The 15,311-nt window shown below is 40.5% G+C and overlaps 1 pseudogene; it reads right to left on the bottom strand.

The window, feature by feature from the left end:
* Positions 1–313: 313 nt before the first annotated feature.
* LOC125959320 (PAN2-PAN3 deadenylation complex catalytic subunit PAN2-like) lies at positions 314–14,089 on the bottom strand (annotated as a pseudogene).
* Positions 14,090–15,311: the final 1,222 nt, after the last annotated feature.

Below are 15,311 nucleotides of genomic sequence, written 5' to 3'. Positions count from 1 at the left end.
GCGTTGAAGATACGCGCAAGGATGGGCGCTAATGTATCGGCACAGCCTTTCAGAATTGATGCAGGAATCCCATCCGGACCGGGGATGAACGACTATTTCAGCTGTTAATTGCTTGCTGAGGTTCCCAGACGAAAGGAACTCAACACCAGAGCGGGTCTGGTAGTTTCGGTGGTACGCCAGGAGAGGCTAGTGCCGGCGGCTGACTTTGAGAAAACGGTATAGTTTTTGAAAAACATTAAAGGATTACCGTGGTGGGCTAACCACGTTATCATGCAGCGTATATTAATGTGATAACCATTGTAAAACCAAAGTATTATGTAACCCGTGACTCAGCGACCTGCGGCTGCTGGGAGTTTAGCGACCTGCGGCTGGTGGGCGGCGATCGACTAGGACGTGCGTTCTGAGCGAGCTTTCGTTCCACGGCGAACAGCATCTGGAAGCTCAGCGGAAACCAGGACTTTTGCATGCCGTGCGTGGCTGCCGTCCCTCCGGCAGGGGCTGCTGATATGACGCAGGGTGAGGATTTACTATAATCGAGATCGATCGATCAGAGAGGGCCATGAATGAAACGACACATCTTGGTACTTGTGCTGGATCCGTTAAACGAAACGGCAGTTCCCCCAGTTCCGGATTGATCTCCTGGTGCTGGTAGCAGCTGGCTGCTGCTGTTGCTGCTGTTGAGCTTGCGCTGTTCCTTGTGCCGTACCGCGAGCCATTTGGCGCCTCAGATAATCGAGCTCCTTTTCATTGTCCAGCCCGCAATTGATGGAAAGGATGGATGGATTTTTGGTTCGTTGGCGTAAACTTGTTGCACGTCTCGCACCAGGCTGGAGTGGTTTTCTCTACGCCAAGCGAGTGTTTCAAGATCGTACCGAACGTTCCCTCGACATTATTGGTGGTGCTCGTCGGATAGAGCAGATTATAGACCAGTAGCACGTTATCCTTCACCCCGATTGTGTTACATTTAAGATAACGGTGAGTCGTTTGCTGCTGCGTACCGAACAGACAGCTAATGTCTGTTTCATCCTTTGCGGTGCTACTACCCGTTGGTTGTTGCTGTTGCTGTTCCGAAGATACCTTAGCACCATTGCCAAGGTTAAGAATCTGAAACTTTTGCACACTGTCCAGCTGCTGTTGGTCGAACGAGTGCTGTCCGAGGGCTGATGGTGTTGTGGATGCTCGTAGAAGTGCATCGTTTCGTTGTTTTTCATCGCCTCGAGCAGTTCGTAGTGTATCTGGTGCAGCACGAAGCGATTCCAGTTCTGTATCAAACTGATCAGATTGATGTTCGCCGTATTCGAGGCACGATCGGACGAAAGGATCAACCACTTCCGGGACGGTACGGAACGAGCGCAGAAAGTTACTCGCCTGACCCGGTGAGCTCGAGCTACCGACGTCCAGCTTGTGAAACAGAAAACCGAGTTCACAGGAAAGACAAAACTCCTTCGAGCAGCAGTGCGATAGGATCGCTTTGCGAAGCGCCATGATGAAGTACAGCACCTGCAGCATCGCGTTACAGTAAGCATTCGGGAGTTCCGTCTGGTTGTACTGCTCGAAGTCGAAATCCTGGCTACCGAGCTCACTGTACTTGACCTCGACCCCTACCTGATCACCGGTACCGCTACCAGGTCCACCACCGGATGCACCGCCGACACCGCCGCCTTTAGCCGAAGATGCGAGATGCGACGTGCCCAAACTGCCAGCACCAGTTCCGCCCTCCATTAGGTACGGTATCTGATTGCGAAGACCAGTACGTGGGTTCGGTGCATAACCGATCGGGCCTTGCATCTTCATCGTGAACAGAATATGCGGATCGATTGGCTTCAGTCTCCGGTGTTCGTATTAATTCATCCAATCCAATCCAGGCCAATCGCTTAACCACCGATCACCGGTTACTAGATGTGGCAGCAGAATCGACGAAAGCGGAAAGTTGGTATCGGTGAGCGGTACAAACGGTGATTGCTGCGATTCGATCGGCGAAACTCTGTATCGCGTTAATCTTGACGGCCGACATACGGCACTGTGAACCGGATGTGTTGATCTGGAACATACAAACGCGTGGTTCGCTCAGCTCGACCGTATCGACCAGCTGCAGCTGGACGAAAGCGAGAAACCGGATAAGATTGTTGTTGCGATAAAGTATCTTGCGCATGTGGCGTCTCATCATACATACCGATTTTTGGAAGCAGAAAACGATGTCGGAGGGAATAACGCCGCCTGCTGTCCAGATAGATAACGCGGACAAGTGAACGCGGACTCCAGCAATCCGAATGCCAGGGCATACAGTACGTGCGCCGGCTGTTCGGCTCGCAGCACAACACTCTCCATAGTCCAGCTGGCCATAGCAGGTCGGAGGCGACTGAACCGTGCCATCAGATCTTGCCAGAAGCTCCCGAGTGCGGCCAAACGTGCATCGTCGTTGCTATAAATATATAAATAGGTCACTCGCTGGATCGCTGTTAGCAGAAAAACATGATTTGACTTGTGATACTACTTGGTATGTTATGTTTCATCATGTATTCAAACAATTTACGGCCGTTGTTAAGACCGTACAGACATGAACTCAGTCATACGATAAGAGAATATTAACTCAGAAATCACGTGAGGCTTGTCACGGCTAAACCACTGTTGAAATGTTCTCACTTTTGTAAATAAAGTAGTGTGATGTGGAGTAAACCATGAATTAAAATCTAACATGGAACTGCTTCAATTTGAAGTATGACATATGCGTAGTAATGCCCATTAATTGGGGAAACTTAGAATAAAAGGTAAGAAACATAATAACTAATCTCTTGAGAACTATTCTAGAAACGACTTACCGGCCATTGTGAAGAAGAAGAAATGTATCACTTTTCATGAACCCGCAAACAGCATATCTTCGAATCGCTGGCTCACCTTGGATGGTATTCGCTACATTGTTTTCGTCTGTTGCGGTACTGTACACTCTGTGAAAGTAGAATCGTGTAATTAGCCAACAATCAACTATCAAAATTGACAGATCATACTTACATCGATAGACAGGGCTGTTGTCCTCTCGGGCTGTTGTCGGCGGTGCGGATTGCTCTCGGACGGCCGGACGGACGGCACGGACTGTTCTGCTTTTTGCCTGTTGGTTCTTGGCCTCTCATCGCTTATCGCCCAGAAAAGCTAGGCGATCGAGCCTTCGTTGCCTTCGAGATCTTATGTGTCAATCTCCTGTGCTTGCACATGGCGTATCTTGTACATTTTATCACACAGCTTGCAAGGGAACTGTTGGGACTGTGGCCTCTGTTCCAAAGAGATTTCCACCTCTGCCAAAGCGGTACATGGTGATGGTGATGGCACATCGTTGAAGACGACGGAGCCTGTAACAGGCTCTACGTCAATGGGCCCATCTACCTCCGCCGGACTGGCAGAAGTAAATGGGTCACCGTTGCGGAGCTCATGGTCGCTTCTTCTGAGGCACCTGGTTGCATTACCCAGGTGCATTGCTTGGTCAGCTTCTGTTTCGTCAAGCTGCATGTTGCAGAGAAATTTTCACCACATATATCACATATGTATTTAACGGCTTTGTGTGTGTGCTTATGACGAACCATAACTAAATAGCCATGGAACGTTTTTCCACACACATCACACTTGTATACTTTCTTAATGCCGTGTCGTAGTTCTTGGTGTCTTAGCAAATATGATTTTCGATTGCTATTAAAGGGGCATTTTTCACAAAAGTATGTGTTTTCATTTGTTGGCTGGTGAGTGCGCCTGTGAAATTTCATTATATTATAGTCTCCAAATGTTTCTCCACATGTGTCACATTAAAAGGAATTGGGGTATGACGTTGGATGCTTTAGTTTCACGTGTCTTTTTACGTTACACGCCTGACTGTAATTCTTGTTACATATGTAACAATTGTAGCCCTGCTGTCCGTGGGTACGCATGTGCTTTTCCAACTGGGTACGTGTTTTGAAAGTTTCTGAGCACTCCGCACATTGAACATGTCCTTCGTGTGTTTTGAAGTGTTGTTTGTGCAGGTGTCTGGTTGTGAAACTTTTGTCACATTGGTCACATTTGAATTGTTTCTCAAGAACTGTGTCAACCTTGTGCACTTTCCTGTTGTGACAAAATAGGCCATTTTTTGCATCGAAGCTTCTAAGGCAATATTGACAGTTGATCCTTTTATTTTCTTTAGGATTTTTTTTTCTTTCGCTTAGTTTCTTTTTCTTTGGCTTTCTTAGCTTCGCGCTCTTCGGCGTGCTTCTCGGCGTGCTCATCGGCATGCTTCTCGGCGTGATCTTCCGCGTTCTTGATCTCGTACCCTTCGACTATTTCGTACTCTTCGATTTTTTCGTCGTCAGAATTGTCGTCCGACGTCGAATCGTATTTATCAATGAACAGTTCTTTTACAGTGCCGTCCGGCTCAATTTTCAGTAGCTTTCTGCTGGGTTGCAGATTTGGAAAGAATATTAATACTAAATTTTGAAATAATCTATATACATAAAAATGAATGTGTCTGTCCGGATGTCCCTTATAGACTCCGAAACTACTGGACTAATTGACTCCAAATTTGGTATTGGAGGGTTTTAGGGGCCGGTGAGTGCTATAGGCTTGGTTAGAAACCCCCCGCTCCCTTCCTTCCTGCCCTTCTCTAACATTTGATTGTTAAAAACAATAATTACTCCGCAAGTTATGAACCGAATACCATTAAAACTTGCACAATTGTTGACGGTCACATGAGAAATCATGGAACAAAATTTGGTTCATATCGGACGAGGAGAGGGGGGGGGGGGGGGGGCTCCATACAACCCCAATCCTTTAAATACGTCTTAGGGCAATATGGGTATCGTTTCCTAGGTTTTGATGGTCTCTAAATCGATTGGTTTTATTTAATACCCTTTTACTTGCTTCTTTCACCTATACACCCTCCATTCCATACATCTTGTATATATATAGTTATAGTGAGTGTATAAATATATATATATATATCTATCTATCTATCTATCTATATCTATATCTATCTATATATATAAAAATCTCGTGTCACATTTTTTTGTGTCCAAACTCCTCCGAAACGGCTGAACCGATTCGAACCAAACTTTGTGTGTATCTTCTGTAGGTATCAGAATCGGATGTAAACTATATTTCATTCCCATTACTTAAGTTATTCAAAAAATAGAAAAATTATTTTCCGTAACTTTCTTTTAACCTTTGATTTGATATTTTTCTTAGATTTTTCATACAAAAAAACTAATACTCTCAAATGTTCATAGCCCTAGCTCAAACAGTTATTTTTTAATGATTTTTTGAAAATCCACTAAATCACCGAACAGTAGTTGCAATACTGAGCGCCAGGGAGCGTTGACAGCGCGAATTAATTTAATTGATGAGAATTTTATCCTAGAAGGCTTAGCTAAAACCGGTTTAAGCATACTGGGGCAATATGCACAATTCGAATTTTCGAAATTTCATCAAAGATAAAAAAAATATGTAGAAAAATTCAAAATGTGCACACACACATTACTAACACCTCATTAACATTTCCATGAGGGCTTTTGCGCGGGGCCCTAACTCCAGGTGGTAGCATTAGGAGCTCAACACAGTTATGGGAAAAATGAGCCGTTATGGGATGTATGTTCCGAAGAGGGACACCGGCCGATCCGGGGTGTAAAAGGGCAGGATATTTGCGAATAAAGGGCAATCTGAACAGAAAATTCCTCTTTTCGGTTAAATTCTTTGCGACGCCAAAAGTCTTCTAAAAACGAGGTGACTCCCTTCCGAAGGCATAGCATACAAATCTCAAAGAAAAGAAATCTGAGCTCGATCCCCCCCCCCCCCCCCCCCCTCAAAGCGAGGGGCAACTAAAGGCGACGGTATTGCATTCGAAACGAATCGTCCCCGTTACTCCGTACGCAGCAAAGCTGCCGATCCTTTGCGCACAAAACAGAGGCGTTTCAGCCAAGTATTAAATGCTGATGATAGTTTAGTAATTCTCCTCGCTGGCCAATCCATGAAATTCAAAACTAAGCTGAGAACCATGGTTGGTGTTCATGTAACCAATGTAAAATCCTCAGCAAATATTAACAACAATCATCACACACAAAGCAACAACTAAAAAAACATCTATTTTAAATAACCATCCTCTTTTAAGCGTAGCGACGCACGCTGGGTCATGCTAGTATATATATATATATATATATATATATATATATATATATATATATATATATATATATATATATATATATATATAAATCTCGTGTCACATTTTTTTGTGTCCAAACTCCTCCGAAACGGCTGAACCGATTCAAACCAAACTTTGTGTGTATCTTCTGTAGGTATCAGAATCGGTTGTAAACTATATTTCATTCCCATTACTTAAGTTATTAAAAAAATAGAAAAAATATTTTCCGTAACTTTCTGTTAACCTTTGATTTGATATTTTTCTTAGATTTTTCATACAAAAAAACTAATACTCCCAAATTTTCACAGCCCTAGCCCTAACAGTTATTTTTTAATGATTTTTTGAAAATCCATTAAATCACCGAACAGTAGTTGCAATACTAAGCGCCAGGGTGCGTTGACAGCAACAATTAATTTAATTGATGAAAATTTTATCCTAGAAGGATAAGCTCAGACCGGTTTAAGCATACTCAGGCAATATGCACAATTCGAATTTTCGAAATTTCATCAAAGATCAACAAATTATGTATACTCGATACTCGATTGCACTTTTAGTAGTAGGTAAAAAAATCCGCACTTTCCCCAAAGAACAATGATAAATGGAGTGCAATATGAAAAATCCAGATATTTTCAATCGTCGAGTCAGATACCGATGTCCAGTCGTATCGATGAAAACACGGAACATTCATATTCATGTTGAATTCTATAGTTTATTTGCAAGCATTATCATAAGTGCTGTTGCGCGGAGTCCAAACTCCAGGTGGTAACGTTAGGAGCTCAACTCAGTTATTGGAAAAATGAGTCATTACGTGTGTTCCCTAGAAGGACCCCGGCAGACGGGGGGTGTAAAAGGGCAGGAGACTTGCGAATAAAGGGGATTAGAAAACCCCTTTTTCATCAAATTCTTTGCGAGACCAATAGTATCCCAAAAGCGAAGAGACCCCTTTCCGAGGGCCTAGCACCCACGACAATAAACCTGAGCTCGATAGTCCCTCAAAAGCGAGGAGGAATTAAAGGCGACGGGATTACATACAAAACAAACAGTCTCCATAAGTCGGTGTGCCGGAATGCTTACGATTCCTTCGCAAAACGGAAGCGTGCCAGCCGAGTATCAACTGCCACTGATAGTTTAGTAATAGTAGCGGATTAATCCATGAAAAAATAGGTGTATACCATACCAAATAAATTAAAACCCTGCCATACCAAATTTGGAATCAATTGGTCCAGTAGTTTCGGAGTCTATAAGGGACATCCGAACAGACACATTCATTTTTATATATATAGACGAAATTCAATTGCCTGTTTGTGCGCTACCTCTGTTAGATTATTTATTCGTTGCTAAAATACACTGTTGATTTTAATTTGAGCGTTATTATCTGTTATCAAAATGTTATTGGCTTTTCTAATCTGTTCTATCTGACTATTGATGACGTCATAATCATTTTGGTCGAGGTTCCCTGTTATGTCTTTTATTATGCTTCCTAGGAATTCTATTGACCGCTTTGAGATTTTCTTGTTTTCAAAATTTTCCATCATGGAAATTGCTTGTTCATATTTGTGTTTCAGGATTCTCTAAACCTGGACAAGGCTATTGTATTCTTCGAATTTGTTTCCTTTTATAGAATTCGTTGAGGTAATGAATGTGTCAAGTGTATTGACAATTTTGCCGTATTCTTTGAGGATAGCTTCAAATTTGTTTAAATTGAACTCATGTAGTATAATATGATAATCCTCAATTATTAGTGCTTTTCCCAATTTTAAAGTAAATAAATTGGTATTATTTAACTCATACATATAAAATTGAGTTGCTGACACAAAATAGATTAAATACGTAAAAACGGGGAGTAAGATCTTCTTTCTGTAAAAGAATAATAGTAAAATGGAATGATATTAATTTTTGTTATTTCCTTTTTCTCTTAAGTTTGGACTTATGGATTTTTCTTCCATTCTCATCTATAATATTAGTTTGCTTATTTTCGGCAACTGTAATTTCTCGATATCTTTCTTGATGCTTTAAGTTGTTTCTTTTTCTTTCGAAAGCGACATCCTCAGGAAGAAATTGTTCTGGTTCTTCCCTGGATTCATTAAGTTTTTCTAAATCTTTTGCTTTCTTTATTTTTTGTTTCTCACAGAACCGTTTATAAAATTCTTCCTATTGCCTGATTCTTTCATCAAGGTCTTCTGGGATTGGATCTTCATTTCGAACTCCAAAAAATAGTTCTTTTGGAGTTAATTTGGTTTGAGAGTGAATGCTATCATTGTAAATAGCGACGGATAGATTAATTTTTGCTTTATCTGAAAGATGTTTTGTAGATTCTTTATTGGTGATAATGTTATGTAATTCTCTTATTGTTCTATGAACATTTTCTACGGTTCCATTGGAAGAGGACTGCCCTACGCTTGTATAGTGATATTCTATGTCATGTTCTTCGAGAAATTCTTTTACAGTTGTCGAAGTAAAAGATGCTTCTTGATCCATTATTAGAAGGGAAGGCTTTCCAATGTTTGCCATGTAAAAAATCAGTGCTTTGATTATATGCACTGTGTTACGAGTGATTATGGGGATAGCTGTTGCTAGCCGGGAAAATTTATCGCAGAGTGTTAAAAAATGGTTGTTGCTGATAATGAAGATGTCCATATGAACGATTTCCAACGGTCTCGTTGGTGTTGCCATCAGTTCATATTTTTGTTTGTATGGTCGTCTTTCATATTTAGCCTTTTGACATAGTTTACACATGTTGATAAACTTTGTGATCTTGTTCTTCATACTGTTAACGCAGTTTGGTGAGGCATATTCCTTTAGAATGTTAATCAAAACACCTGGGCTGAACTCCTGTTTACCAATGATGACTCTATGATAATTTTTAAACATTGTTACAGCTTGAATTCTGTCTTGATCGGTGATTTTCAAAACTATTTGGTTTTTGAATTCGTTTAACGCTTTTTCTGTGGATGGGATAAAGTCATTTTCATCCGTATCTACTAAGTGTTGTGTCATGTCTGAATCATTTACGTGTATTTCTGCCGCATGTAATGTTTCAGGTTCTATTCTCAAAAGTGCATCTACATTTCTATTTAGAGTACCTTTTTATAGGTGATATCGAATACATACTCTTCTAGTTCTAATTTCATGTTTAGTAATTTTCGATTCAGGTCCTTTTTCTGTCTTAGCCAACCTTGAAATTGAAATTTGGTGCCATAGACGTATGACCTAAAATGTTTTATTGCCCAAACAATGGCTGCAAGTTCTTTTTCGGTAGCTGACCAATTGCATTTGGTATCATTAAGAGTCCGTGATGCATATGCAATAGGATGTTCTCTTCCATCTTCAAATTTTTGTGATAGAACTGCGCCAAGTGCAAAGTCCCTTGCATCTGTTTCTAGAATGAATTGTCTATCAAAGTCGGGATAACGTAATATCGGATCTGATGTCAGCAATTGTTTACAATCGTTGAAACAGCTCTTAAATTCGTCATTATGGATAATTTTTGAGTCTTTCTTTAAGCAGCTTGTTAATGGTTTGGTTAGTTTTCCAAAATCCTTTATAAATTATCTGTAGTAACCAATTAGTCCGAGAAACCCTTTGATTTGTTTGGTGGTTTTGGGCAGATGCTAGTTTAAATTTTTTTCAATTTTATTAAGATTTGGCTTAACACCATCTTCTGTAACTATGTGACCTAAGAATTCACACTGCTTTTGTAAAAATTCACATTTATCCAACTGTACTTTAAGATTAGCTTGGGTTAGTCTTTGTAACACTTTATTTAGATTATCGAGGTGTTGTTGTAACGAGTTTCCGAAGATGATAATATCATCAAGATAAACTAAACATCATTTGCCTATTAAGTTACTTAAAATACAATTCATCGCAGGTTGGAATGTCGCTGGTGCGTTTTTCAGTCCGAAAGGCATTCGAATGAACTCGAAATGACCTTTGTCAGTGCTAAATGCTGTCTTTGGTCTATCTTTGGGATCGACTTCGATTTGGTGAAATCCTGATTTGAGATCAAGTGGTGTGAAGTAAACGCTTCTTCCCAGTTTGTCTAAAATTTCCTCCATATTTGGAATTGGAAATTTATCATCAATCGTTTTCTCATTTAATTTGCGATAGTCTACAACGATTCTCCATTTCTTTTTTCCGTTAGCATCACTTTTTTTTGGCACTATCCAAATAGGGGATGTCCAGGGTGAAATTGAGTGTTGTATGATTCCGTCAGCAAGCATCTCATTAATTTGCTTTTCTACTGCAGGTTTATGAATATGCGGATAACGATATGTTTTAGTATGGATTGGATTCTCATCCACGGTTTTAATAGCATATTTAGTTGAAGTTGTGCAGGAGAGCTTTTCTTCTGGCTTTTGTATGATTCTTGAGTTGTTTTTAATTATTTCAAGTAGTTTTGTTCTCTCTTCGTAATTTAAATGCTTAGTACGAATTAGCTTTTCTAAATCGTTATCTTTTATTGATAGTTTTGTTTCATTTCGATTAATTGAAGAGGAGTAATTAATTTCGATGAACTCATTAATTTTTTGTGTTTTAATTGGTTCAATCCAATTTAGTGCAATTTCTTCCCCATGGTTCATAGCTATTGACGTAATGAATTCGTCTTTTGCTGTATAGATACCTGAAGGTACAATAATGTCTGCGAGTTTTAACTTTCGTCGTAATAGTACATCACCATTCTGTTCATATACTGGAATTTTTATGATCTTTGCGGAATGAGCATTCATCTTTACATCGGGTGGTCCCATTTTTTTTAGCTCCAATTTAATACTTTTTCCGGGTAACTTTAAAACTTTACTTCCGGTATCCAGAATTGCTTGCATTTTTGATAATGATTCGTATCCTAACAAACCATCGAAAAAACTATGGAATTTGAATAGGTAAAATGTAATATTTGTAGTAAATAGTTTTGTCATTAACTTTTGTGGAGCATAATGCTCACCATTTCTGTTGGAAATTTTAATTGTATTAGTAGAGATTCGCGATGATTCGGAAATAAGATGTGGGTTAAGGAAATTTTTGTTCGAACCCGTATCAATTAATATTTTAGCTTTTTGTCCCGAAGGCAGAGCTATTATCATGTACGGTAATCCGTTTTTGTTTATTATTTCACTTTGTTTCTGGCATAGGCAATCTGAAAATTTACCTCCTCAACGCTATCTTGTTCTGAATCCGAAGAAAGTGCGTCTACGCGTATTTCTTCGTTGTTAGTGGTGTTATGATTGTTGATTTTTCTTTGTAGTGATCTGATTGATGGGTCAACTTCCATTGGAGTTATTTTTCTTTTGTCTGAAAACGGTTTTTGTTTGGTTTCAAATCTATCTGATTGTTTTCCAAATGGTTTCGTAAAAGATTTTACTTGATTGCCCTTATTGGGTTGAGGGAATGATTTGGACTGGAAATTTGAAGAATTGGTTTGTTTCTTAGTAAGTTCCGCATTTTGGAACTTACATAAGAATGCGTAAGCGGTTTCCAAATCCTTTGGTCCGGCGGATTGCGCATTGCGATTGTTCTTTCCAGAAACACATTTATTGCTTCCCAATTTCGGTTGAAAAGATCTTCTTGTTTTGACAAGGATTTCATATTCTGCATTAATTCCTTGTGGCGTTTATAGTAGATGTGGAGAGAATCCTCCATTTTCAAATACCATAATTGTGTAAGATAGGTTGCCAAGTCATTCTTGTCACCGTATAATTCGCGCAGAATGACAGCAACCTCTTCAAATGTTCTTGGATCTCCATTTACACAGATTGTATCCCGTGCTTTTCCTTCAATTTTGCTGATGACAGTTTGCTCATACAGGTTGTACACCTCCTCGTCTACTCTGTTTCTATACAGATTAAGGGTTCTTTCGGCTGTAGTTAACCAAGAAGCTTGTTTCCATCAAAACTGTGCATAGTTTTAATCGGATCCGGAATGCGAAAGACATCCGGCCGTGCTGCTTCCCGTGGAAACGCTGCACTTTGTTGCCGTAACTGGTTATTTTCCAGCTTGATGGCATTGAGCTCCTGTTGCATGCTCACTATGCTCTCATACAGAGTCTGCATGTTTATTGATTCCATCTCTACAAACTTTCTAATTTTAACTTTAGGAAAGGGTAGAAATTTAGGCATGCACTTTTACTGTCTTTGCTGTTGTTCTTTTCCCAATCTTAAATGACTGAAGTCAACCACTTGGATACAGTTGCGTTGGACGAGGACGCCACAAATCTCCTGCGTGTTGAGGGACGGCTTCGAATTCTCGATGAATCTTGCACCGGACGACCACTGCTACGGATCGAACACAATCTCACTAAATTTGGTGATAAAAGTACGTGTAGCTGGCACTCCGGATTGAGATCCAGAAATTGCACTTGTCACTTAGTGATAATCGTTCCACTGAAACTGTCTCCTTGCGTAGAAAGGGCCTATGCGACTGCACCATTTCTGTTGTTTGAGCTTATGGGTTTGTTTTAAAAAAGGAATTTATTAAAACTATTAGATGTTTACAGAGATGTTCACTGTTTGAGCGATGGCGAAGAACTGAGCTGAGCTGATTTGGTCCCTGACTCTATTTATACTTTCCCTAACCTTGACGTCATCGTCCTATCCAATGATCTAATTCTTAACCGCGGGAATTCGGGAAGTCAGCATGATCGGGTTACGTCTGCGATGCTAACGTCACTCGATCATAAGTGTGGCTGGTTTCGCGTCACCCAGGATGATTCTTCGGACGCGAATCTGGTACATCGCGTCTAGGCTGGATTCGTCTAAAGATCGTCGGATGCAAAACTGCTGTATGGCGTCTAGACGGTCTTCTTGGTCGTTGTTGGTGGCGATCGTTGGAACTGCTACCGTGAAGCGACTATGTCCGTAACTTCGATTCGTCTGAAGATCGTCGGATGCGAAACTGCTGTGTAGCGTCTATACGGTCTTCTTGGTCGTTGTTGGTGGTGATCGTTGGAACTGCTGCCGTGAAGCGAATATGTCCGTAACTATATATATATACAGTGTCGGACATAAGTTAAGCAACTTAGTCAAGGTGTATGAAAAAGTGTTTAAAACTTTAGTTTTCAACCAAACTGTGCAATTTCCGACTCAACTACTGAAAAGGGTACCTATTTACGATATTTTAGGACGATTTCAGTTATTATTTTTTCTTTAAATAGCGCATTAGCACGATGGTTTCAAAAAAAACATTGTTTTTTCATGCGACATAAGTTAAGCAACTGGCTATTTTGGAGCAAAATAATAAAATATTGATCATCACATGTGGAATTTCTGCATAGTAGTAGTCTATTGGCGTGTAAGCTTGCTAAATCTGTCAAGGTTTATGAAGTTTTAGTATTCTTTTTGCCTTTGAACACCCGATACACTCGGTTACATTCAAAACGAAACAATGTCGCGTAATATCTATTCTAGCGATTAAAAACAAAATAGAAATGAAACTAGCGACTCAGGGAAACTCTCAGAAACACATTAGTGAAGCTTATAGCATAGATAAATCAGTTTCTCATTTAATAACCCGTAAAAGGCAAAAGAAACTGTTGAAACGGCTTTGGGTCCTGTTCGTCTTTGAAAAACTTCACCCAAAATGGACCGCATTATCAAATGGTATTCGACCAAAGATGCGTTTGCATCAGGAATGGAAATAAGAAGTAAATTAAGCTTGGATATTAGCTCCCAGACCATTCAGCAACGATTGGGAGACCGTGGGTTATTCAGTTGCAAACCAACAAAAAAGCCGTACATCAACAACGAAGGTACAACTTCGAACGAACCTTGTGTACCCATGATCTAAACGCTTGGTGTGTGGGTCGATCGACCTTAAGATCGACGGAACGCTGTACGGTCCCAAACCAACCTTCGTAGAAGCTGCCTGCACTGTTTCGATCTCGGCCTGTTCCTCGACGTAATCAGGTTCAGCTTTAGCGTTTAATGGTTCCATAGCCATTTGGATATGTGTGGTACTGTCCCAGGAATCGAGCACATCGAGTGCGCTGTGATGACCGATAGTTTTGCCCGCTTGGTGAGCCGCTTTTGAGCGCTGGCTACGTGCAACTGCTGAACTTGTTGCACCTGCTGAGAAGCCGGAGACGTATGGTGCGAGGCTGGCGTTTGAATTGGTACTATTTTATCATCACCTTTTGATTCTGATTCAAGTTCGATATTGTTCACCGGTGGCTTGACAATAGATGCTTACACTCTAGAATCTTAATAGCTAGGGGGACAGGGGGCACGGAGGCGAGAGCGGAAGACGGAAATGGGGAGATGGAAGTCGAACAGGGAACCAACGGAGTTAAACGAGACAATCGCCCGCAGGAAAGGATCCACGGCACCAAATCGCGATCGGCGGGGAGGAATGACGAATTCCGTTGACAGCGTTTTAATCATTGTAGTCTGTTTATTTAGTGGTAAAATTTTTGTCAAAATTGATCTATGCCTTCAAAAGTTATCGCCGATGGAACGCAAAGGGAGAAAAAAAAATCTGCACACTCACTGTAAAAATTGGATTTGACTGGAGAAAAAACCTCGAAAGTCTTGAAATTATCAAATTCAACTCAAAATACCGTATGTAAACTTTAGTAGGGGACTTTTACCTTGATTCTAGGAAAATAAAACAGCCGAAAAGTGTAACGAATGCACGATTCTGCAAACAAAATTGAATCAACACTCCTAGGATCTCTCAGCGTGATTCCACCAAGAAAAACTCACGACAATCGACATAACAGTTCGGGATATATTTTTAAAAGAAATTTTAAAGTCATAAAAGCTATAAAATAGCCAAATAGGGCACTAGAGCGCAGCTTGATTGGCCAAATCCGTGCTAGGAAGCTGTATGAACAAGAGTTGACCGAATTCAAACCATGCATTTCGATGGACGATGCAACAAACGTAAAAATGCATTTCGAAAAATACCGGGCAAAAAAATTACTTTACCAATCATAGAGGGAATGGTTTAGGAAGCGTTTGGTTTATTTACGGAGGTAAATTTGCCCTTAAGATGATGATTGGGCGTGGGATTTGACATTGTGGCGACAAATGAAATGTTTTCACCATTAGGGCTACTTTCATTCGAAATTTGTTCCAGAAAAGAGTGTCTACAGAAAAGGATTTTGTTCTTCATTCGTCCACCAACGGTCCTGTGTAAGTTTGGCATGATTTAGGTTGCTGTT

Source organism: Anopheles darlingi, chromosome 2 (genome assembly GCF_943734745.1).
Source record: "Anopheles darlingi chromosome 2, idAnoDarlMG_H_01, whole genome shotgun sequence".
NCBI classification, from domain to species: Eukaryota; Metazoa; Arthropoda; class Insecta; order Diptera; family Culicidae; genus Anopheles; species Anopheles darlingi.
This window is presented reverse-complemented; position numbering and strand designations above follow the sequence as displayed.